Source organism: Strix uralensis, chromosome 7 (genome assembly GCF_047716275.1).
Source record: "Strix uralensis isolate ZFMK-TIS-50842 chromosome 7, bStrUra1, whole genome shotgun sequence".
Classification (NCBI taxonomy): Eukaryota; Metazoa; Chordata; class Aves; order Strigiformes; family Strigidae; genus Strix; species Strix uralensis.
In genome coordinates, this window is record NC_133978.1 from 39,381,319 (window position 1) to 39,404,387 (window position 23,069).

The 23,069-nt window shown below is 37.0% G+C and overlaps 1 long non-coding RNA gene across 1 annotated transcript in view; it reads left to right on the plus strand.

The window, feature by feature from the left end:
- Window positions 1-15,911, plus strand: part of LOC141946169 (uncharacterized) — a 33,823-nt gene extending 17,912 nt beyond the window's left edge. The window contains exon 5 of the long non-coding RNA XR_012629745.1: window positions 11,979-15,911. This is a non-coding gene — a long non-coding RNA (uncharacterized LOC141946169). The remainder of the gene's footprint in view (window positions 1-11,978) is intronic.
- The last annotated feature ends 7,158 nt before the right edge of the window (window positions 15,912-23,069 follow it).

The following is a 23,069-nucleotide window of genomic DNA, read 5'->3' on the forward strand; positions in this document are numbered from 1 at the left end:
GTTTTTGCACTTTAGTAGCATGTTAAAGCCAGACCACGAGTACCAGCCAGTGTGTTTGCTCTTGTCTGCGGCTGCTCGGCCAGGCTGGAGAATAATTGGGAAAAGAGCACGCTGAGCCTGACCTTTATCGCTCCCGCCTGTGCCCCGGCTGCCGTGAATAAGAGGCTACGGGGTGATTTATTGTGATTGCAGCGGTGGTCATGTGGCCGGCTAATCCCGGCACAATGGGGTTCACCCCTGGGTGCTGCAAAAACAGCGCAGGGGCTGCGAACGTGCAGTTAACAGGAGGTAACGGCCACGTGAAAGCGTCTGTCAGGAACAGCCACTGGTTTTATGTTCTTTGCAGTATTTTACAAAGTCAGAGTAGTAAAGAGTCTTTTTATATACTGTGTATACTGTCTATTAACTCTACTAGGAAATCTGGCAAGGCTTTAACAGCTTTTGCCACAATTAAAAATCTAAAATATACTTAATGCATTAAAAAAAGCAGAGAGATGCCAATTTTAATCCTTCAAGGGCACGAGAAGTGGCCTTGAAAGATGGGGGAAGAAAAAATTACTGACATAAAGTAACTCCAACTCTTAGGCTCAAAAGTAGCAAAGTAGAGTTTCCTAATCTTGACTGACTGTACTGTAACACAAATATTAAATAACATTTTTTACTTTAGTTCCAGAACAGCATCCTGTTGAACAATGATACTGATAATGTCTTGATGAACAGACTATGAGCACAATGCTTGTATGATTTTTCTATATCAAGCTTTTTCTGCACTAAGTAATATAATAAAAGTTATTGCCTCTTCATACAAATTTTTCTTGTTTCATAGCTTTGGACCATATTGGGTACAATGTTATTAATGCATTCTCTGATGACAGCAGCATAGAAAACCAACAAAGAGAAGTAGGAGAAAATCTTTTGTTCACCAGTCTGAATATCTCAATCCAAACGAGATAAGTCTAATTACATGCTGCTCACAAAACAGGCTGATTATTGGCACTTAGAGTGGCTGGCAGCAAAGACTGACGGATTGCCTATTTTGAGGGCCAAAACCAAATGTGATCTTCTGGAGGAGCATCGCTGAAAGGCAAAAGGACCAGGTGACTTACCTGCCCCCTCTCTGGCATTACAGTACTGCAAAATGTTCTTTGGGCTAACCGCCAGGGAGGATGTACCCCATACCTGTGAAGATGACAGGATGATATATCAAGATGACAGGAGCCCGGTTTTCATGCTCAATGACACTGAATTAGGTCACATTCACCTGAATTTTTCCTGTGACCTTTGTGGGTCCCTTCATATCTAATGGTTTCTCCGGTTTTGTATTATATCCTTCCCTATTTTTTGTTGCAAACTCACTGCCATTGAGATCTCCAGCTCTCATGTGCTTGAAATCACTCGATAAGGCATAAATGTTAGGAGGGGACTGAAACTGCAGTCCTACAGAGAATTTTGTTGTGTGAAATTCAGCTTAAAATGACATGAAGCGAAAAGTTGAATTGCTATTATCCTGCATTTTTCACATGCTTAGCAGCAATATGTGCTCTCTGCTTTCCTCAACTGCAGTATAGGCTTGTGTTCAAAACATTAAGAACTGGACAGCAATATTTTCTGGTTCACTGAACAAATTTGAATGGTCATACCACAGCAGTTTTTGTGGTTTTCCTTTTTTGGTACCTGTAATGGAAGAGAGCCAATTTAAATGTTACCAAATCAAGATGAATGTTTACTATTTGAAAACCAAATATTATGAAACTAATATTTCTTTCATGATAATGAGTGCTTTAATAGAACAGGTTGTTAACAGGTTTACAGTATTTATCTTTGTTAAAATGGGCCATGTAAAAGCTTTATCCTGATCTTTGACCAGGTATCTGATTGAGTACTTTGAGCCTCTTCCTGGAGCATCAGCCCAGCAGCTTTGCAGCCAGCTTCTCTGGCAATCGAGGAGCCTAATGAACAAAGCCAAACACGGGGTTAGGAGCGTGATTGAGCATTGCCTTTGCAAATTGAGACATCCAAGCGGTAGCTCTTTGCTACTCAATATGCCTCATTGCTATAGCTCTGCCACTTTTTTCCAGAGTGCTGGCTTCTGGTATCTCCTCTTCTAGTCCTTGATTTTGACCTCCTGATGTCTGTCTATTCTGTCCTGGTCCCTGTTGCTCCACCTGCTTTTGACCATTCTGGTAGTGCCACTGCAGTTGTTCTTGGCTTTGGCTTTGCTATTTAGCACGATCTCTTCTTCCCTTTGGAGCGTTGCACCCTTTTCTGATAAGACTTCTTGATTGTCTCTTCTGATTGCTGTCATTATAGCAGGCCCTTAAGGATTTACAAGATATACTTCTTAACATAATACAGAAGGATTTAATTAATTCTAATAAATAACAGAAACACTCGTTGCAGATGAGTGCTTTTAGTAAATTAGGGTATAAGCTGCTTTCAAAGATACCAGTGAGAACTTTGCTATTGATTTAAATATGTTGTTGTGCAAGTGCTTATGGTAATGTGCTGTAGGAAAGCAGTAAATGCCACATAACACATTCTGTATCTTTAATAACGCCTTGCTAATATATAGGTAGTCTTTGCAGCTTTAAATCTTTCAGAGGAGGAGGATTTTCTGTGTGTAATTTATACAGAATTTGGATTTGTAATATCAATGGTATTACAAAGTTCGTTCTTCTCTGTTCTATTTTTCTTCCCCCATTTTGGCAGCAATAGTTTGCAATAGCAATGGGAATTTAAGGATGTCACTTCTTTTTTCCACAAGGATGTTTTTTAAATAGAGGGTTTCAGTTTAAATTTACTTTATAATGAAGCAAATGAAGCCTATGAAATATGAATGTGAAATATATCACATTTTAAAAAGCAAAATTGTAGTTTATTCTTGTTAGATGAGAACCAGCAGATGCTGTCAAGAACAGTTCCTCTTTCCATCCTATTTTCCAGCACAAAATCTTTTGATGCCAAATCCCTCCAGCACTCCTGTGTATGTCCACTGGGACGTGGAACTGCATCTTGCAGCTGAAAGTGGAGGGGCTGTTCCTAACCCTGAATTACATTTGTCCTGAAGGCTTCCCTAATTTTCCCTTTTAACATAAAAAAAGATGTGTGCTGGTAACACATTTCTGTTTGTGTGCCTCGTACAACGCCCAATTGCTCCCCTGTGCTTTAGACCGGGAGCTGTCATCTGTTTGAACTCTTTGTTTTTCTTAATGAAACTGAGCAAGGGTTATGTGGAGCCAACGCAGTTCAGAAGGCAGGTGGCCTCCAAAAGTAGATGTCTTTCTGGTTTACCTACCCACATAGCTTAGTTTATTCCCTGGGACTGGATTACTTTGCTGAGCCTCCTCTTGTTTCCCGTGGCCTGAAGCTGGTGGCCTCAGTTGTGGGACTCCAGGGCCACGAACGTGTCCAGGAGAAGCAGGAGCCCAGGCTGTCCCCTGGACCTGCAGCTCAGCACCCACACCACCGTGGGGCCACCGATCCCGAGGGACAGCCAGCCTGCCACGGCAGGGGTTGCAAGGACGAGGGTTGGGCGATACTTAGATTTTGGCCCCTGTAAATCCTTATTGAAGAGCTTTTCTGTGATAAACATAGGAGAGGGGATGGGGACAGGGGTCTCCTTGTGTCTAATAAAAGCTGAAGCAGTAACCTGTATCCATAAACCCACTGGACCTGATTGCAGGGGGAGGCAGCACCAAGCACTAGTAGAACCTGGAGGTGAGAACATCACCATGATTTATGGAGTCCTATTACTAAAAATGACACTTTAATAGTCTCTGCAGGATTTTTTTTTTTTTTTGGTTGCTTTTTATACTGCTATGAATATGAAAACTTGGTGCCTGGCCAACAGACAGCAAAAAATGTGGAAAAAAACCCCTCTCATTTGAAGACTCTGTTAACTTCTCTGTTGGACTACTGACAGCAACATTTAACCTTGATTATACTGTAACTATACTACAGTTTATTGAGCAACCTTTAAAACTAAAATAGAGTATCTCCATAATATAAGAGAGATTGTAGTGGTACAGACGAGTTACACTTCTACTGTGTTTTAATTTCCACTTAAGGTTTTGTTGGTGGTAAAATATTATTAGTTTTGCATTACTGCTTTTAAAAGTACTGCCAGCTGGTGATAGATTGGTTTAGAACAAATTGTTTCAAGTCAGCAAATAAAAAAAATAATCTAGATTTAACTCACTGGTTGCCCAGTATTGAATGAGAATGTTACAGGTTTTGAGCTGAAATTGTGCATGTGTAAGCGATATATTTGTTTGTTTATGAGATTCTTCATTTTCACATTTATGTGAAAGTGAAGTAAAAGTATGTAGGACACTTCTTGTTTGTTGGGGTTTATTTGTTTGCTAATTGTGGACTGTAATTAAAATTCACTTAAAAATCACAATGTAATTGTTTTACATGTTCAATAATATTGACAATAATAACAAAAATATAATATTTTAAATTTGCAGTCAGATTTATTAAAAGGAAGTGTGGCCTAGTAGCTAGTGCTGTGAGAAGATAGTTTCAGATTAGTATAATACTACAAGATTCAAATCAAGAAAATATTTTCACGTGGAGTCTGTAATGGTCGGAAGCTGTATTATCATTTCAGCAGGCTCTGGGTACAATGCAGTGACTTTGCTCAGTTCAGTAGTGGCAATAAATTTAAACTGCTTGAGTATTATTTCTACCAATGGGCTACGGTGAGTTCAGGACTTAATATTGTTTGTCATAAGTTGACATGAAATTTGAGTAAGCTTTATTTTTAAAAGGAGAAAAAGTAAATTAAATATACAGATTCAGTATTTTATTACTTGTTCCATATCCCAGCCATCCCAAATCCGTATCAGGAGCAATTTTAAAGATTTTCCATTAGTGATATCAGTATCCTTTTGTAGATAAGGATACATAAAATTAATTTAAACCTGAACAGTACTTCTGGAAAGACCTGGCATTTTGTCCATGGGGAGTAGCAGGCGTTAGGTTCCCGTTAATACTGCAATTATCACACCTGCTGAGGGATTTTGCTGAGTCTAATGAGCGTGTTCATTTCTGTGATGGGCAGTGAGGAAAGAGTTTGGGAGTTACTGACAACCCTGTCATCTCCAGGAAAGGAGGGATGGACCAGATTGGTATGAGGCTGAATGCCCTTAACTTTCATAATTAGAAAAAAAAACCCCCTCAAAACAAGCTTTTCTTCTATATTACCATATTTATCACCACCATTTGCTTAATAAAACCATCGGCTATCTCGTTATCTGTCATATAGCTGTGTTAGGACATTGTCCACAAAACTGTCAGCCAGGCATCAGATCTGTTTGTTTACTCTTCATTTGACTGATAATATGAAAAGCAAACTAGTAGCTATATGTATCTTTGGCAAGTACTTTTCTTCCTGAGCTGTTCTAGAAAATGGCTTTAAGTGTTATTTAAACACCAAGACATCTTAAGAAGACAGATGATAGGAGGCCTAAATGGAATTTTATTCTAATTTATTAGTGGTTTTTTAATGTAATGGGATATCTTCATCTGTTTTCTATTGTCTTTATGTTGTTTAGAAAAAGCAAGACCAGCATTCTCTTCTCAATTCATTAGTATAATATTCATGTGTACGGTAGACTTAACGCTTTCCAGAGCTGGAACAGCAGGAGGAGGAGGAGGAAGAAATAGAGATAATTCACAGGGAAGAGAATAAAGGATGTTTTGAACTTGGATTTGAAATTAGATGAAGAGTGAGCTAGACAGTATTAGTACAGTTTGTTCCAGATGACAGGAACTACAGACAAGAAGTTTGGGTAGGGGCCAAAATGTCTGATGGGGCGGCAACAAAAACTAGTGCTGTAGCAGTGCAGGGAACAGAGAAACATCAGGCTGTTTGTCAGAGAGTGCTTTTGCTTTATAAACTGATGAAAAATATTCTCTGGAAAGTCTCTTGGAACAAGTTGGGAACTATGTTTGTGAAGCTATTAGTGATGTGGTTATATTTTTCTTAGAATGAGAAGGCTGAAATATTTTCATGGCCTGGAATATGAATTTCTGGATTTTGGGTAGGTAAAGCAGAGCATATGGAAGGGATATTGAGCAATGAAAGAGAAAGGTGTGCAATGTAATGGAAAATGAACAAGGTGAAGCATTTACAGATAGTGGGAAATAGTGGTGGTGATAGATTTATGGGCAGCTGACAAGGGATCAAGTGGAAGGCAAACCTTTAGTCACCCAGCAGTCAGCAGGCCTTTGCAGTTGATGAAAAGGAGCCATGATTTAACCCAAGGAGCTTGAGAAGGAGTTATATGGGTTCTTCAAATTACCTAACCCAAAACCAGAAGATATTTCCAGCTGTAGAAGAGGTTACTGAGAGACGAGCAGACCTGCTGTGTCAGCAGAGTGGCTGGGCAGTTGTTTTGTGAATTCATGGCTTCAGTTTTCTTTACAACTTTTGGCAGCAGGCATGAAACTTTTAGAGTGGTCGTGGCTGCTCTGATGGATGATAGAATGAGAAGTCTGTACTCTAGAATAATTTTCTGTATTCTAATATATTCCAACTGCCTCTTTAGGATGTGATTGATGTGGCCTTTTTTTATATTTGCCCAATAAAATATATTACACACACACCCCACCACCCCCCCCCCCCCAAGGTATTTTTATGTCTCAGGTGTCTGCCTTTCTCTACACTGGGGTTTATTCCTTTCTCTGTGGGTATGGATTTCTAATGTTTTAGGTCATGCAGAATGGAAAAAACATGCATAAAGTTAATCTAGTTTATTTCTTAATAGAAAAAGAAAAAGCATTTTGTGGCTACTTTGTTGCAAGTACAAATTTTACTGATTTTTTTTTTTTTCACATTCCAAAAATTTTCATTTGTTAGTACTTGTTTATTCTTACTAACTTTTAAGGAACTTGTAACATAATAACTTATTTAATGAAGCATGAGATGGGAAAGTGTTGTACATTATGGATGTCTTCTGATAAACGGATACTGCAAAACACAATGCTGCAGTACTGCAAATAAAAACCGAGGCAAAAGGATGAGAACTTTGCCTTCATGAAGGATTGACTTTGTGTGCTGGGGTTGAACATTTTTTTTCCAGTACTGTTTGAACTGAGCTGAAGTTGACAGTGCTGTTTTCCTCTGGTCACACAGTTACTGTCACTGGGAACTGGCAAAGATCAATATGCTCCAAAATAAAAGTTTGTTTTGTTTTGACATTAGGAGATTGTTTTCATGTGACACTGCCCTGGCTCAGTGCCTCTCAGCTGCACTTGGTCACTGTCACTGTTGGGTTTCATTACAGAGTTGTTGTAATGCCATGATCATCGACTTCAGACCCAGAAAATCCCATGTCATTGCTTTGGCCATCATTTTGCATTGACTTTGCCTGAGGTGTTACAATATTCCAATCCTAATCAGGCCAGTCAGTTTTGTTGCAGACATAAATGGAGTCAGTCTTCATTCTTTGGCTGTTACCCTGCAGTCATTATTCAAGCCAAAAATATTAGGGAAGTCAATGTGAATTGGCATCATTATACTCCGCCAAATCAGGTCCTTCTTGTTGTTGTATGTGCAGATATTATTTAATATGAATGTCTGCACCATTACAGATGCAGAACTAAATGTTTGTCCTTTGAATTTAATGGGAATTTTGCCATTGATATAAATCAAGCCAAATTTTCTTCCGGAAAATGTTGTTAATATGTCTGGGAGATATATGTGGTTAAAAGGATTATGAAAATGTGCTTATTTTCTCAAGGTAGAGTAACCCTTATGTGGGGTCAAACTTAATTACAGTTTTCAGATGCAAGCAAAGAAGTAAATGTTAGATAATGAGTGATCTCTTGATCTTGAATTTCTGTTTACCTCCGTAGAAGAAAGCAAATATCATTTTTCATGTTGATTAAGAAAAATACCTGCTTTATTATTTTTTCTTCATTCTTGGTAACTATGTTGCTCCTTCTGAGAAAATTTCACCTTTTATGTCACCTTAACTTTGAAAGTTTCCAGAAAGATAACTTTGACTTTTTCCTTTGATAGTGCTAAAGCAAACTGCAGTACCAGAACCTTTTTGCAATATGTTAGGAAGGGCTGTAAGGTCGTGGTAATGAAATCTGGTATCTCTTATGATAATAAATTGATTAAAAAAATTTTAGAGCCTCTGAAGCTGGAGGCAAATATAGTATCTTTGCCTTTTGTAGGTGTGCAAAAGTAGTATTTTTATTTTACAGATCAGAATATAATGGGATGGACTAAATGGTATTGTTTATTTTTAAGAACTGCACATGTTTTCATGAGCTTTGAATGAACTGTTGAATATTCAAATTCACCTACTCATTATTTTTTCGCTCTTTCTTTTCAGTTACTTTCAGTCATGGCCTTTATTGAATAAATCATTAAGTACAGTTTTATGCAAGTGGGGCAATATATCACAGTCTTGGCTCTAGCAAGGTATAAAGGGGGGGTGTGTGTGTGTTTGTTTCTTTCTCCTGTAGGTAAAATATATCTAATACTAAGCACAGTGTTGTATATGCTTTTCTGCTTAATGAAGAGCAATGCACATTTGATGAAATGACAGTGAAGTGAGACAAATGTGTTTCAAGTTAAGTGGTGGTGAGGAAAAGCTTTTCAGAAATATAGTTAAAGCAGTAAAATCATACTCAGTGAAATCTGTGGGCAGGTAAGCTTTGGTTTCTTAAGTGGGGAATCCAGTGACCAGATTATGTAATAATTTGAGCTAAAAAACCCTCAAACCACACACTCATCCTTCAACCCCTCTCCCCATCTTAATGTATGATATCTGATCTCCAGAGCAGGAGCAGTGGCGTTGCATCCAGCTTGCTTTGCTCTGTGCCTAGGGCCACAATCCGAATTGTGCTCACAGAAGCTGCTGAAGAGAGAGTGCCCAAAATGGGGTAAAATTGACTTATTTCTCCTGCGCTTATTGTTATTCAGTGGGTTTAAAGTGTAGAAAATTCTGTGATTTCCTTGACCACAATGGCAAGATTTTTTCTAATTCTTTACAGATATAGTATTTTTAATAACATGCAAACAAATTATTGATTAGTGATTAAAACTGTCTTATCCATAGCAATAGTTAGAGTATGTGCTATTGCTAAAATGCATCCAGTGGACAGAGATTTAGCTAATTTGCCTGTTAACTATTGCCAGTGAAGACAGTATTTTCTCTTCCTTTAGAGAAAATGAGATTTAAGTGAGAGCAAATAATGAAATGGAAATGGTAGAGGTATGTATATGGTAATAGAAATGCAGTATGTGTGTGCATAATATATTCCTTTATACACAAACAGCTGTAAATGTTTTAGGTTAACTTTGAAGAAAAATAGCCTCACTGTTCTAGTAAAACTTTGCTATTCCAGACTGCAGAAAAACCATAGGTGGGAGTGAGTGGGGGAATACAGACTTCTGATAAATCATTTGTTCATACTGTTTCTCTGTGCTCCAAAAATAAAGAGGTAAAGTGGGATTTGAAAATCATTCAGGAAATGTTTGACTTTTTAAGTTCCTCTGAGTAGGACCTAGTTACCTAGACAGGTTGGCTGCAGAAATGTAACCATAAAACAGGGATTGGATTATGTGATCCCCATCTCTTTGTGAAGGTTTCTTTGGCCAAAGAACTTAGCTGGATGGAGAGCTCAGATCCTGTGGTATGAGGTTGCTGTTTTTCTGGTTTTTAGGATTTCTGAAGGTGGTACTATGTCTTGAAGGCTTGTGTTCGGTAATACACCATTCTCCGTTGTATACTTCTGGAAACTACGCAAACTGTAGTTGACAATGTGTGAAAGTATAATGGAAGAGGAAGCTTAGAGGACTTTCCTTTAAATTAGATGCTGCTTCATGGCTTTGTAATGAGAGACAACTTTTCTTCAGGGAAATGAAACCATTTTATCAAAAGAGCAGGCACCTACCACGATAGCTCAGGAACTTCTAACAAGAGTAAATTTAGACACTGTAATAATTCAGACTGTATGTTGAAAGGGAATGTGCTCTGAAAAAGGGATGTCTTACACAGAGAGGATGTAAAAACTTCCTCGAAGCATTTATACCACCTGAGTGGAGAACATTAAATCAGGTAGTTACGCTGTATGGATGTTGCTGAACATAGTTATTTCCCATCTAAGCCCACCGCTTTTGGTGGTTACCATGTTGTATGAAAATAATAGAAGTTTTACAGCCAAGGGGTATAATTAACTAATAACATGTTAAGAATATATTTGTAACATATTTTTGTCAGAAGTAGCTGAGTTGATGTTTAGCTTACATAGGCTTAAATGGAATGAATGCAGTATAGCGTGAATCAGAGAGAGAATAAATAATGAGTGTTTTTTGTTAAATGCAACAGGACTCATGTTACTCATTGGCTTAAAAAAATACAGTATTCATACTGTTTTGGTACAGCTCACAGAAAACACTACTAGCTTTCTCATAGTAGTTTCAAACGGGTAAGTATATCTTGCAATGTTTTAAAACATAACTGAAGAGCAATTTAAATTTTTTAAGGTTACTCCATTCACATCCTCTGTAAATGGAAACTTCTTAAGGAAACCTAGCAATATTTTTACAGAGTTCAGGTAATATTTATGATACTGTCACCTGCAGAGTTTGCTTTATTTTCCTTTATGAAAGGAAATTTATGTAAAAGTGATGTTTTTAAGAGTCAACTACAAGTGTTGATATGATTGGGCATCCCAGCTCCTCAGGGGTGTAGGGCTGTTTTCAGAGTTTGGCTCACCCACTGGCTTCTTGAGAAACACTTTCTTGCCAGCCAAACATCCTAATAATTTGCGAAATCCAAGGTTTTCCTCATCATTGGAAATGCTTCTTCCACTCTTCTGCCATTTTTATGGGATCTTGTTTTCCCTGAAGATTTATAATGCCAAATTTTCTTGTCTCTTTTCACCCTTCAGAGATTTTTTTCTCATTTATGTATTTTTCTCATTATATTAGTGCTTATCAAGAGTCACGTTTTGTTTTCAAAATTTTCTTTTCTATATCCAGATTTTTGTTGTTGGAAGTAGTTTAACCAGAAACAAAAATGCTGGTTGGGTTTTAAAATGGCTTGCCTTAACTGAGTATGTCTTGCCTAATTTAAAATTCCTGCATATGGATTTTTGCTGTCGTCACTTTTTGGGTGTGTGTTTGTAAAGCAGTGCTTTGCAAGTACAAGGGACCATGTGTTTGTCATCCAGGCTATAACAGCAGGAGGGCAACCATCGCTGCTTTTTGCTGTCATCACAAAAATAGAGATTTTCCTTTTATACAGTGAGGAAACTCAGTATTTGAGGTTGAACAGTTATTGGTTAATTAAGCAGCTCTTTGTAGACCCATATGTGCACGATGATTTACATTATTCTTTAACACTATATATTATAATACCAACATGTTTCTTCTGTCTAGATTATGTATATATGCTTTTTTGAAAAAAAAAAAAAAAAAAAGAAAATAGAAGGGAACTTCTGAATTGTTATTCCAAATTTTTGGTGGTCTTGTTTCCTAGATTTACTTGCTTTGTGACTTGAGCTGCATGTTGGCATGCAGCAGCCCAAAGCCTTCCTGCAAGCATCTTGGATTTTTTGAAAAGAAATTCAGTAAGAGGAGCTCTGTGTGTATAGAAAGATTGATAGTGAGCAGTAGAGACTGCATTAAAATTGAATGCATAAGCTCAGCGTGCTAGTATGGCAACCATGCCAGATTTCTAAAGTAATCCAATGCAATAACTTTAGCTATTATTACTCCATGAAATAGTGAATTTAAGAGTTGATTCTGCTACTTAAATATAGATGCAAAATACGTGCATAGTTTTTGTGTGTACTTATGGTTCTCCAAGCACCTATTGTAAGTACAAGTGCAAAATCAAATGATAACATAATTTATTATTGAATGTCCAAAATTCTTTTTCTGATATGTGAAAATATTTATACATAATGTATTATAAAAGTAATGCTTTGAAATATTTATTCATTTTTAGGAAAAAGAATCATCAATAAACCACATCCTCCAGTGATACACCACTGTATTCAGTTGCTTTGGGCCCCAGAAGAAGCAACAAATAGAAGAAGAGCATAAGGACAGTGTTTAAAATATGCAGTTGAAGAAAGGCGATCCAATGTTACATACTTATGACGTCATATATATGTTGGTACAAAGTTAATGTGGTACTGTCTTCAGATTTGTAAAGTATTTTAAAGCCGAGAGTGATTGAAATGCTGAATATTTGCTGTAAATGTATCTTTTGCAGAATGAAAATGTAAAATTAGAATTCTGCATTATGTTATTAACATTCAAAATAATTTATTAATAAATATCTTGAATAATAACATTTTTACTTTAAATATTATCAAGGAATATTTTTCTACTCTGCTGCACGAGGATTTTTGTTTTTCAGAAGGGGATGTTGCAAGTCCTGAATAATTTCAGAACTATTGCATAGCTAGGAATCTGCCACGTCTTCCTTCTTCAGATCTATCATGGTGTGATTTCTTACATAGAGTCAGTCCATGGAGGGATAACACGCACAACTTCTGTTGAATTCACTGGAGCTGTTGGGGGTTTTTTTACCCTGCTTATGTGTTAGGTATCTCCCAAATAATATCTTGGCAGTTCTGGAATCACTTGTAACAAACCAATACTTTCCATATGCTTAGATGACATACTCACTTTTTAGGTACTGTCACAAATGAGTACTGAGTCTTTCTGTTTCCCTTTCCTTTGAACTAAATATGAAGTGGTGGTGGTAGTAAAATTCAGAGTTTGATGGTTTGGTTATAAAGGCTGCATGCTTTGGTCCTTTTCCTACAGATGGATGTGTTTTGTAGTGCCACGTATAGTAACGTCCTCTGAAAATTTACGTAGGAAACTTTGTCACTAGGTGGCAGAATTAGACTGTATCAGTACTGACATTTTTTATGATTTGTCCAGTTGGCTGCTTCTTTCTATTTCATAAATACCTCTTTGACTATACCCAGCATTCAAAAATAATCTAAATGTTAAAATAAATTCTAATAAATGCAGCTCTTTTGAAGGAGTATTTTTTTTTAAATAGCAGGTATAGTATGCTGTACTTCAGAATTGTAAATAGTTGATTAATACTTCGCTTTGGATCTGTGGTAAAACCTGCTGATCTTCTGAAATCTTCACTCCCAGATTTTAGAAGTATTTTAGTATTCAAGTTTGTAGATGATCTGTAAATGAAAACATACTGTTCCCCTTCCGTGTTTTCCAAATATGTGTAATATTCAGATATTGCTTTAACTACGTGTGCAGATGAGGTATTTGTATGTGCAAATGTCTTTTCTTGTCTCTAAATGCCATTTTTCATATGGGAACAGCTGATTCATAGGCACAGTTAAGGTCAATTACAAATTAGGTTTTCCTGTGTGGGACAATTTTAAATCTCCCTAGTTGGGGACATAAGCAAAACAGCAAAAGCTCTGCTCTAGTTGGAAAAACAGTGATTATAGCATTTGAATTCTGATCTTAATTTATGACTTATCTTATATTGAAAAAAAATCACTGTATTCCAATATAGATTATATCTTGCTGCCTAGATTTGACAGATGCATCCGTATGGGAGCAGTGATGCAGAACTTGAAGACGTTTTGTTTTGAGGGATAATGCATATGTTTTGAAAACATTGTAGAAACATCTCTGATCACTTGCTATGTGCTGAAATATTTGGAAAGTGTTTGGAATATTTGAAGGAACATATGAGACTTTCTTTTCTTTTTAGAGGATGTGCTACACAGCATGTTGAAGGTGGCTGGGAGCCAAGAATGCCCTGCAGATATTGATTAAGGGTCACTAGCCCTAAAGGAGCTTTTGTTTATAGTCCAGTTATCTCTCTGTTCCCTACTAGAAAGTAGTACAGATTATAAATTATAATGAAGTGACTAATTCAAGGACTCCTTAGACAGATTTTTTTTAAAAAAAGGAATGCTTAAAGAAATGTGTTTTCTGAGCAGACATTAGAGGAATCACATAATTTTACTTTAATACTCAGATTAACTAATATGGACTAAAGTTATTCTTTAGATTAAATTATAGTTATGATAGTCTCTAGAGTGCTTTCTGACATAATTTTAAAAATGAAGAGTAAAACTTGATTGCCTTCTTTCTTCTTTTAATTATTTTTCAAAATCTTTTTTCCTTAGCCAAGTATTGGTCGTTGAAGGTAAGCAGGTGGAAAAGCAGCTGTGTACTTTCTATATAGCCTATCTCATGCCTTCTGGATTTAGGAAGAATATGATTATGATACCAGAAATGTTTCTCTCAATGAAAGTGTAGACATGCATGCTGTTTCCTGTGAATTCCTTAGACAGCATTTTTTATTGAGAATAGAGGTTACATTTCTTTACAGGTGTCTGAGACACTGATCAATGAATACCTTGCCTTGACCATGTTGTACTTCTGAAGTTGTTAAAAATTTCTGTTGGAGGTGCCAAGTGGGATGAGACCAACTACAGAAAGGGGGTTCTTAAGCAGACAGAGGTGAGAGTAACTTCTGTAACTAGCAGATGTTTGGCTATCATGAAAATAATATGAAAATCATTAACAATAAAAATAATAAGTAGGGGTTTTTTCCTAATAAACGTTCTCAGGCTTGAATAATGTCTACTTGGAATCAGGCAACTCATTTTCAAGTTTTTCAGAAGTTCTAGTTTTGCCTTTTTTTAGGTAACACCTGAAATGACTTCAGGAATTGGTCTTTTACCGTGAGCCTTTTTCATTAAATCTCCAAGTTGGCATTGCAGATGTTTTTTCCACAGTGAAGGAGAGCTCTCCTAAAATGTGAACATATGTTTTTATAGATGCTTTTGATGTTTAAAACTGATAGAGTTTAAGAATTGTTGTATGGAATATTTGAGAGACTTAGATGCAGTAAAGTAAGCTTAAGCAGATTCATTTGTTTTGAAGCAAATCTTCCAAAGCTGAGACTTATTTCTTCATGCATTTTTAACAAACCTTCAGCTTTTCAAGTAATCAGAGCTTGCTTAAAATATTTTTTTTTTTAGCTGAAAAGTATTAATGTACAAGTTGCCCAGATCATTACAGGCTGCCACTAATCTCTGGCATAACCTAAGCAATAGGATTTTCTTTTCAAATTTTTGCTCATGGCTCAACTGGAATAACTTGTGGAGAATCCACTGCAGTAGTAGGCAAATTGTTTCAGAGATTAATTACCCCTGTTAAAAAGGTACACCTTGTTTCTGGTGTATACTGCCTTAGTTTCAGTCTCCAGTCAATGCATCTTACTCTGCCTTTGCCTACTACATTGAAGAGCTGAGGTGTCATCATCAGCTTTTGCTCCCTGTTTAGATACTTTCCAACTGCATTTAAGCTTTTATGTTTCATCACTGCACAAAAAGCAGAAATCTCCTTAAGCAGTTTTGCTGTAGGTTGGTTGCACTGCAGATTAGACCGTGCTGGGTCATAGCAGTCCTCAGCTTGATCTAACACCCAGAAAGTCTTAATACTAACATGTCAGTTCGTACTATCTAATACACGTTATATATAATATACATATGTGTGTTTGTGTGTGTATCTGTGTATATATACACATGTGGACTAAATAGAAAAGGAAATATAGTTTAAGCCTGAAATAACTTGTTGCACCAACTGTTTTTTGTTACAGTTTATTTCTGATTAACATTCAAAATATTTGAACTCTGATTTTTAAAATACTGTCTGCATATTACAACAAAACAGAATAGGTTTCTAATTTGTATTCAGCTGGAAAGATGTTCAATAAATCAGAAAAGAAACTACTCTATTTGCAAGAAGTTTTCTCTCCCCCTTTGGTAAAGTACAAGAGAATTCTGCTTAAATGAAGCATGCAATTTTAATCAATTGTAGCCTAAGAAAAGAAGACAAACAGCTGCTGTTTGTTAATTGGTGAATGTCTTCACCAATGGACTCATCATTTATTCACTGCTTTCGGTGCAGCCTTAAATTCTGTAAATAAAGGTGTTATCACCATGTCATATGACTGCCTGCGCATTTGCAGCTGAGCAACTCAGATAATACACAAAGAATTTATTTCAAAAGACAAATATGTGACCTTCACCCTCACAGATTCATTGTTTTCATCTAATAATCACATTTCCTGTGAAAGGTCAGATCTCTTGTGTGAAACCAAGGGGAAAACATATTTAATCTCGCTAGCTGGAAGATTAATTTCTTGTTAAAAATTATACCAAACTGTGAAGATTTCCCACTCTGAAAAGGGTTTTCGTGTAGAACCATAGACTCTTGTGGGTTGGAAGGGACCCACAGAGATCATCCAGTCCAGCCTTCTGCTCAGATCAGATCTAGCTACAGCAGGTTGCTCAAGGCCTCATTCAGTTGGGTTTTGAAGCTTTCCAAAGACGGAGATCTCACCGCTTCTCTGCACTCCAGTTCCAGTGTTTTATCACCTTATGGTAAAATAAATTATTTCCTTGTATCAAGTCAGAATTTCCCATCATCCAAGGTGAGTGTGTTACCACCCGTCCTTTCACTGTGCATCTGAGGGGAGAGTCTCTCCACCTTCTCTGCATCCTCTGTTCGGTAGCTGAGGGCAGCCGTTATCTCTTTTTTCTTCTTCTCCGTAGGTCTTCATTTAGTTGTATTTATTTTCTACAAGCTCCCTGTTACTTTAATATATAGCTCCTCTTTCGGGTTGGGATTTTTGTCTTACTCCCTCTTTCCAACTGCTCATTTGCAGGTTTTCCAGGGGAGTATAACACTGTGAAATATAAGACTTCAATTCAACTTGACGAAAGTTTGAGTCTTTTCTTCTTCTTTCCTGCCTGTTCTTTCATACATTTTCTCTCTTGTTTTGTTCCCTTCTTTATCTCCTTTTCTTTTCCTCCTCCTTGCAAGTAATTTTTGCAGTTAAGCACTGTCACTGTACTTAGTTGTTATGTTCTTATCTTTTGTTTTGCCCTTGCCTCTAGGTTTGTTCTTCATATTTTGGTTTTGCAGCTTGTTTCTTTGAGCCTTCATTGTCCTTGTTTCCCCTTTTCATGCATGGAATGGCTGTTAGAAGCCTCTCTACATGATTCTGGGTCTATTTCAATGTTATGTATTTACCTGAAAAATATTTGCTTTGGGTTACCTAACTAATAAACACAAAGAACTATAAAAATCCAAACATAAGCTCTGGTTTTGTTTTAATAAAAAGAAGTTAAAATTAATTGGCAAGCAAAAAGATATAAACACTTCCTTTGGTCCTATTTTGTTTCCTTCAGAAGCAATTTTAGTCTCCAAAGGTGGCCATATCTGGAATCTTTTGTCATATTAATGATATCAGATCTTAGCACAACTTTGAATAATATATTACATGAAACATAGCTAACTGAAAATTGTGATATGGGTTCTGTTGTTGGAGTAAGTAAACTGGAAACTAAAAGTTATCAGAACACTGTATTATGAAACGTGAAGATTAATTATCTACCAGCAGTAGCTTAATACTATATGACTAAAATGAATGTGTCCAACTATTTTTTTGAACAAATGCTTTGTGCTTTATTTTCCATAGGAGAACAAATGAGTGGAGAACAATTCCATCGGCTGTTAGGCTAAACGATGTAGAGGCAGATTTTTACATTCTTCAAGGAGGGCAAGAAAATATTCTGATCTAAAAGAACAGATTTAGAAGTGTTAAATAACTATATTATTTAAATGTTTTAATAATAGCGTTATACAATGTTCTGTAAATGTTATTTACATTATAATTGCCATTATAATGTTAAAATACCATAAATGACTTGCTATTGTACTTTCAAAATTCAATTATCAGTCTATCTTCTTTTATATCTGGTTTAGCTGTAATATTTGCAAATTTTATCTAAAACTTACCCTGCAAGCATTCATATTGAAGCAAAAAGGGAGAGAAGAATAGAAGTGGAAAAGACAGGTATATTGTGAATATATTTCCTGTATGATACATAGAATCTATATGACATATAAACATTGCTGTATATATCTAGAATTGTATCAATATCTATATTAAAATATATGAAGTACTTTTTATGTCATTGTTTTTTCATATCCGGAGATTCAGTTAAAAAATAGCTTGTTAGTTTTTGTCTTGGGTTGTCTGATATTTTGCAGATTTTGCTATAGGTGTTGAAGGTGAAAACAATTAAAGGCTTGTTCAGACCGCTGGCTGGAGGTTACCATTCCCTTAGTCCATGCGTAGGATGCAGGTTCTCATCTGCTTAGTTTAAGCCACTTAGTTTAATATCCAGTGAATATGGTTGGAGCTGGTTGAACTTGCACTGAAGCAGATTAGAGTTTGCTTGCAGACTCTCTGGAGGGGATGATTATTTCCAGCCAGAGAATTGCTCTCAAGCAGCTGAGGGATAATAGCACACAGCCCCGTAGCTGTGTCTGGCACAATTGTGCGTCTGTGCCTTCATGTCCATGTCGTTCAGGAAATTGGGGGGCTTTGATAATCTGCTTTTGCCTCACTTCTGAGCACTGAACGCTGTAGGTCAGAAGTGATGTCTTTTAGATTGGGTCTAAAGAGAGGAAACTTTTTCTATATATATTACTGAAGGTCTGTATGTACTTGGCTCTAACCAATAATGATTTTTTTTCCTCTTCACTAATCCATGTATGCATTCTTAGATTTGCAAAGAAAGAAATAAAATAAAATTAATATCTGTATTTAAAAATGTCTGTCTCAAGTAAAACTCTAGTAGACTTCCACATAACACAGGACCACTGCCAGATAACCAGCAGGCATCCTTTTCTGTGTCAGACCTCTCCACTTCATGTACATTTTGTGAGGGAGTTGCTTGAAGAAAACCTATTTCTCCATATTCAAAAGCAAAGAATCGCTGTACATCACTGGACACAGCGCTGTGTGTCCTATTGGTTATCTTCCCTTGTGTCCTGAAAGTAGTATTATGCTATTTTCACTGAAAATCCAAATTGTAGTCAAATGCCAGTTTCTGTTTGTTGAAGGTCAGTTTTTAAGTCCCTTTTACTGAAGGATTAAAAAGCTGCAGTTAAGTAGCTCAGGCATGTGAGTTCAGCATGCTGGATGTACAGAAGCACTGTTTAAAAGCCTAATGCCAAAGAAAGAGGGAGGTAGCTCTGAATTAAATGAATCTGCAATAGGCATTGCTCTTCATTTATAGAATTTAAGGAATTTTTTTGCTCTTCTTTTACAGAATTTAAGGAATTTTCAGTAGACTAGATGATACCATCCCAATAATGTCATTTTAGGTCTAGGGTTCTGTAGGTGGGTAATTATGTCTTTAATTTCGAGGCTGTTACCAAACTCCGCCTCCATCCTGTGTGTTAAAGGGCATCAGCTCGGTAGTACAGAACCTCAGCCTAAAGACTTCTTTTGGGATTCGCAGTTGTTTCTTAGATAAGCTGGTAAATCCATAAAAATCTTGTGTGCTGATAGCTGCATTGTTTGACACCTATTCAACCCTGATGGTTGGCAATCACAGAACTGGGGAGCCTGATAAAATTGTTGTTAGCCTCCAGAAATCCTATGCTTAAAATCTGTTTTCCTTGTGATGATTTTTGTTAACTGTCTTGGCTTTTTCTTCCCTGGGCTCTGGTCATCCACAGAAGTTATTTCTCCTAACCGAGCTTGGTCTCTTTAGTAACTCACTCATGTGCATGTTCTTGCAGTGTTGTCATATTTACTTATCTGGTGAGACAATCACCCAACTTCTGTAGGTCTTCCTCTTGGAGCATCCATGTGTCGGTCAACCCCCTTCTGCTGATTTTCCCATTATTTTGGTAAACAGTGCTGGTTTTACTGGGCAGCTTTATGCCTCACATGCAGCTGTGCTGCCCTGCATGGAGATTTGATAAATGGTGCAGGAGGGAATGGTGGTGCTTGGTTTCTTTCGTGACCTGTCCATCCTTCTTGGACTACTTAAAGTGTTTCAAGAACTGGTGGGCTCACCCTCTTGTATATATTTTCTTACACATATTGTCCCAAAGTTTGTGAGATTTCTTTTGTATTCATCGAAGAAGTGAATGTTATGATTTACTCTCTTTGCTTTAAAAAACCCACATTGCATCATGTTTTCATCTGTCAAAGTACATATTTGCAACGAAGGAGCTAGGGTTTGAAAACTCCCTGAGCTTACAAAGTATTTAAGGTTTTCTAGCTAAAATCACTGTGCAACTCAATGGATACAGTGTATTGTAAAACAAGATAGTTGCTTTTGCTTGCTGAGATAATGTTTTTAGACTAAATATCTGAATTGTGAATGACATTTACCCACTCAGCCAGCTTGTTTGAGCGGGGTACATGACATCCTTTCAACACTGTCCCATGGGCCACACGTGCAGTTCTTTCTACAAATCCATTTTCTGCAGTGTCAGCTGGACTGTGACTCTACAGCTGACTGAGGATGATGGACAGTGATCACACTTGCATTTTGCTTTCGGCTTAATTTGCTTTATTTACAATTTTACTACGTATTTACTAAATGTATTGATGTGGTGTAGAATTATTATATCAGTGATGAGTTAAGCCAGTATAATACTGTATTTTGAATCACATTATACATTGCTATATCCAAAACAACAAACCTTTTAATGTGAATTTTACCATACTGTAGCTGAAACTTTGCATATTAATTTCCATGGAGGTTGGTCTGCTTACTGGTGGGATAAATACATCCTAGTACTTGGAAAAGCACTGTGATAGATATAAATGATTTCTCATTTAGAAATGAAAAAAATAAACAGAGAACTTCAACTATTGCTAACTGGAACTTGGTTTTGACGTGATTGACACAGAAATGTTATCTGGCCAAGCGCTGCATTGAAGGCTCGTTAGTTGAGAGGGTCCTACAGTTTTGTTAATTATAACCTCTGAGAGATAAATGCAGATAATTAAGCACCAATCAGATTTGGGTCTGACTCTAATACACAGAACTGACAAAAGATAACTGTCTCCCTAAAAAAAAAGAAGGTTTTCTACATCAGCATAGTGAGATTTTTGGAATAGCTGTCCAGCTAGCAAGGAAAAAATTCTTATTACACTAAGGACTGTGCACTAAATCTTTGAAAGGCATAAAATAATACAATTGCTTGTAATAGCAGGAGGCTGGACTTCATGACCTGGAAGATCTCTTTAAGTCCTGCATTCATAAAGTTTAAGATAAATGTATATGTATATATATCTACTATGTGTAAACATAGAGTATCACACGAGAGGTGCTGTGGATCCATGCTAAGGGACAGGAGAACAGTCACAGGAGCAGTGGATGTCAGCTGAAAACCAACATAATTATCTGATATTTTAATCATTTAAGAAAATAAGTAAAAGAATAATCTCATGAGATATTTCTTTAGCTGGAGTACTACAATATCATAGGGTTCTTTCACAGTAATTAAGTTTTATTTTAATGTATTTATTTATTATTAAATTGTTGCATCTATTTTCTTTTCCTATTACGGTTAAGGTTTAGAGAAGCAGAATGATTTTAAACTAAATGAAGTGGATCATCCAAGAACCACTGGTGTGGCTAGTACAGTTAATGATGTTGAGAGCATCTGAAACACAGTATTCAATAAAAAGAGAGAAAGAATGAGAGTGAAAATGCAAGACGAACACTTGTTAGTCTAATGTTTTAAACTTCACTGACGCCTTCGGTCTGTCTGATCCTATAGAGGCTTAAAGTCCACTGATGATCGGACAAGGGACATGAACTCAAGCAAGAGAGGTTTCTGGCTGGATATGAGAAAAAGCTCTTCACTATGAGGACTGCCAAACAGTGGCATGGGTAGCCCAGAGAGGCTGTGCCCCATCTTCATCCCAATAAGTTTTCAAAACCAAACAAGATAAATCCCTGACCAACCTGGTCTGACTTCAGAGCTGACCCTGCTTTGAGCAGGAGTCGGACTAGAAGCCTCCTGAGGTCCCTGCCAATTTTTATGATCCTATGATTAAGGCAGTTCTAGACATTTACTGAAGAAAAGCTGCTGAGTTTAAGATGTTAGCATTTGTGGAGATAAGGCTTAACTAGAGAGCTGATGGAGATGTCAAACAGCTGCTAAAAGCTGTTCCAGGCACACACACTGGACTGTATTGAAGCATGCGAAGAACTATCAGAGACACCTATGTGGTGGTTTTATTTTAGTGGTTAGTGCCACTGATCTCCAGCAATAGGTGATATAGAAACGCAGTAACAAACCTCCGGAGAATAAAAGCATTTTAAATACCTTTGCCTTTTAAGTATGAAAAGGGTGTTTTAAGAATTTACCCAAGGAAAGAGAAGCCTATTTTTAGAGCCACACTTTGTCCCTTTTGGAATAGCAGCATAAGTCCAGGTCCTTTAGGTTTCAGTAGTTTCCAGCTGATAGCTGGAAATATAAAGGTCACACCCTTGCACCAGAGTAGGAATTGAAAATTCAGTAGGAAGAAGGATGACATTTGGTGTAAAACATAGAAGTTGTAATGACATCCTCTTTTTGATCTAATGGATAGTTAAGGCAGTAGGAGAGTTGAGATTCGAATGTGGATTTCTCAGCGCCTGTTTCTGTGCTTTTGTCTGTCCTATTACCCTCTTCTGAAGTGAGGTGACCCTTCAAGAGGTCTCAGAAAGCTCTTAGGTGTGCAGCAAGCTTTTAAAATATATTTATGGTGTTATTCCTTGTTTTCATAAAGTCATGTATTTTCAGTTCTCTCACCTACTAGTTAGGCTCCCACAGGTATATTTTACTCTTATTTATCAGAAATTTACATAGTAGTCAATGCACTGAAATTTTTTTTAAGAGTGATAACGATGTCCTGGTTTTGCAGCAGGTTAATTTCCTTTTCTTCTGTATTTTTAATATTACAGGCTGATGTTAGCTACTTTTGCTGGTCACTAGAATGTGGTTAAGTACCTGAGATCACAAGTGCTGCTTGGGAAGCCAGAGATCTGGGAGGCCGAGCAGGTTTGTGCGGGGCTGCTGGTGGAGAACGCTGTCGTGTTATTGAATGGATGATGGACGATGGCTGTAATGTAGGTGTTGCATCTATACATTTTGCAGAGAAGACAAATGTGAAGAGGTTAATTTTTTATACTCATGTTAGTCCTGCAGTGACATA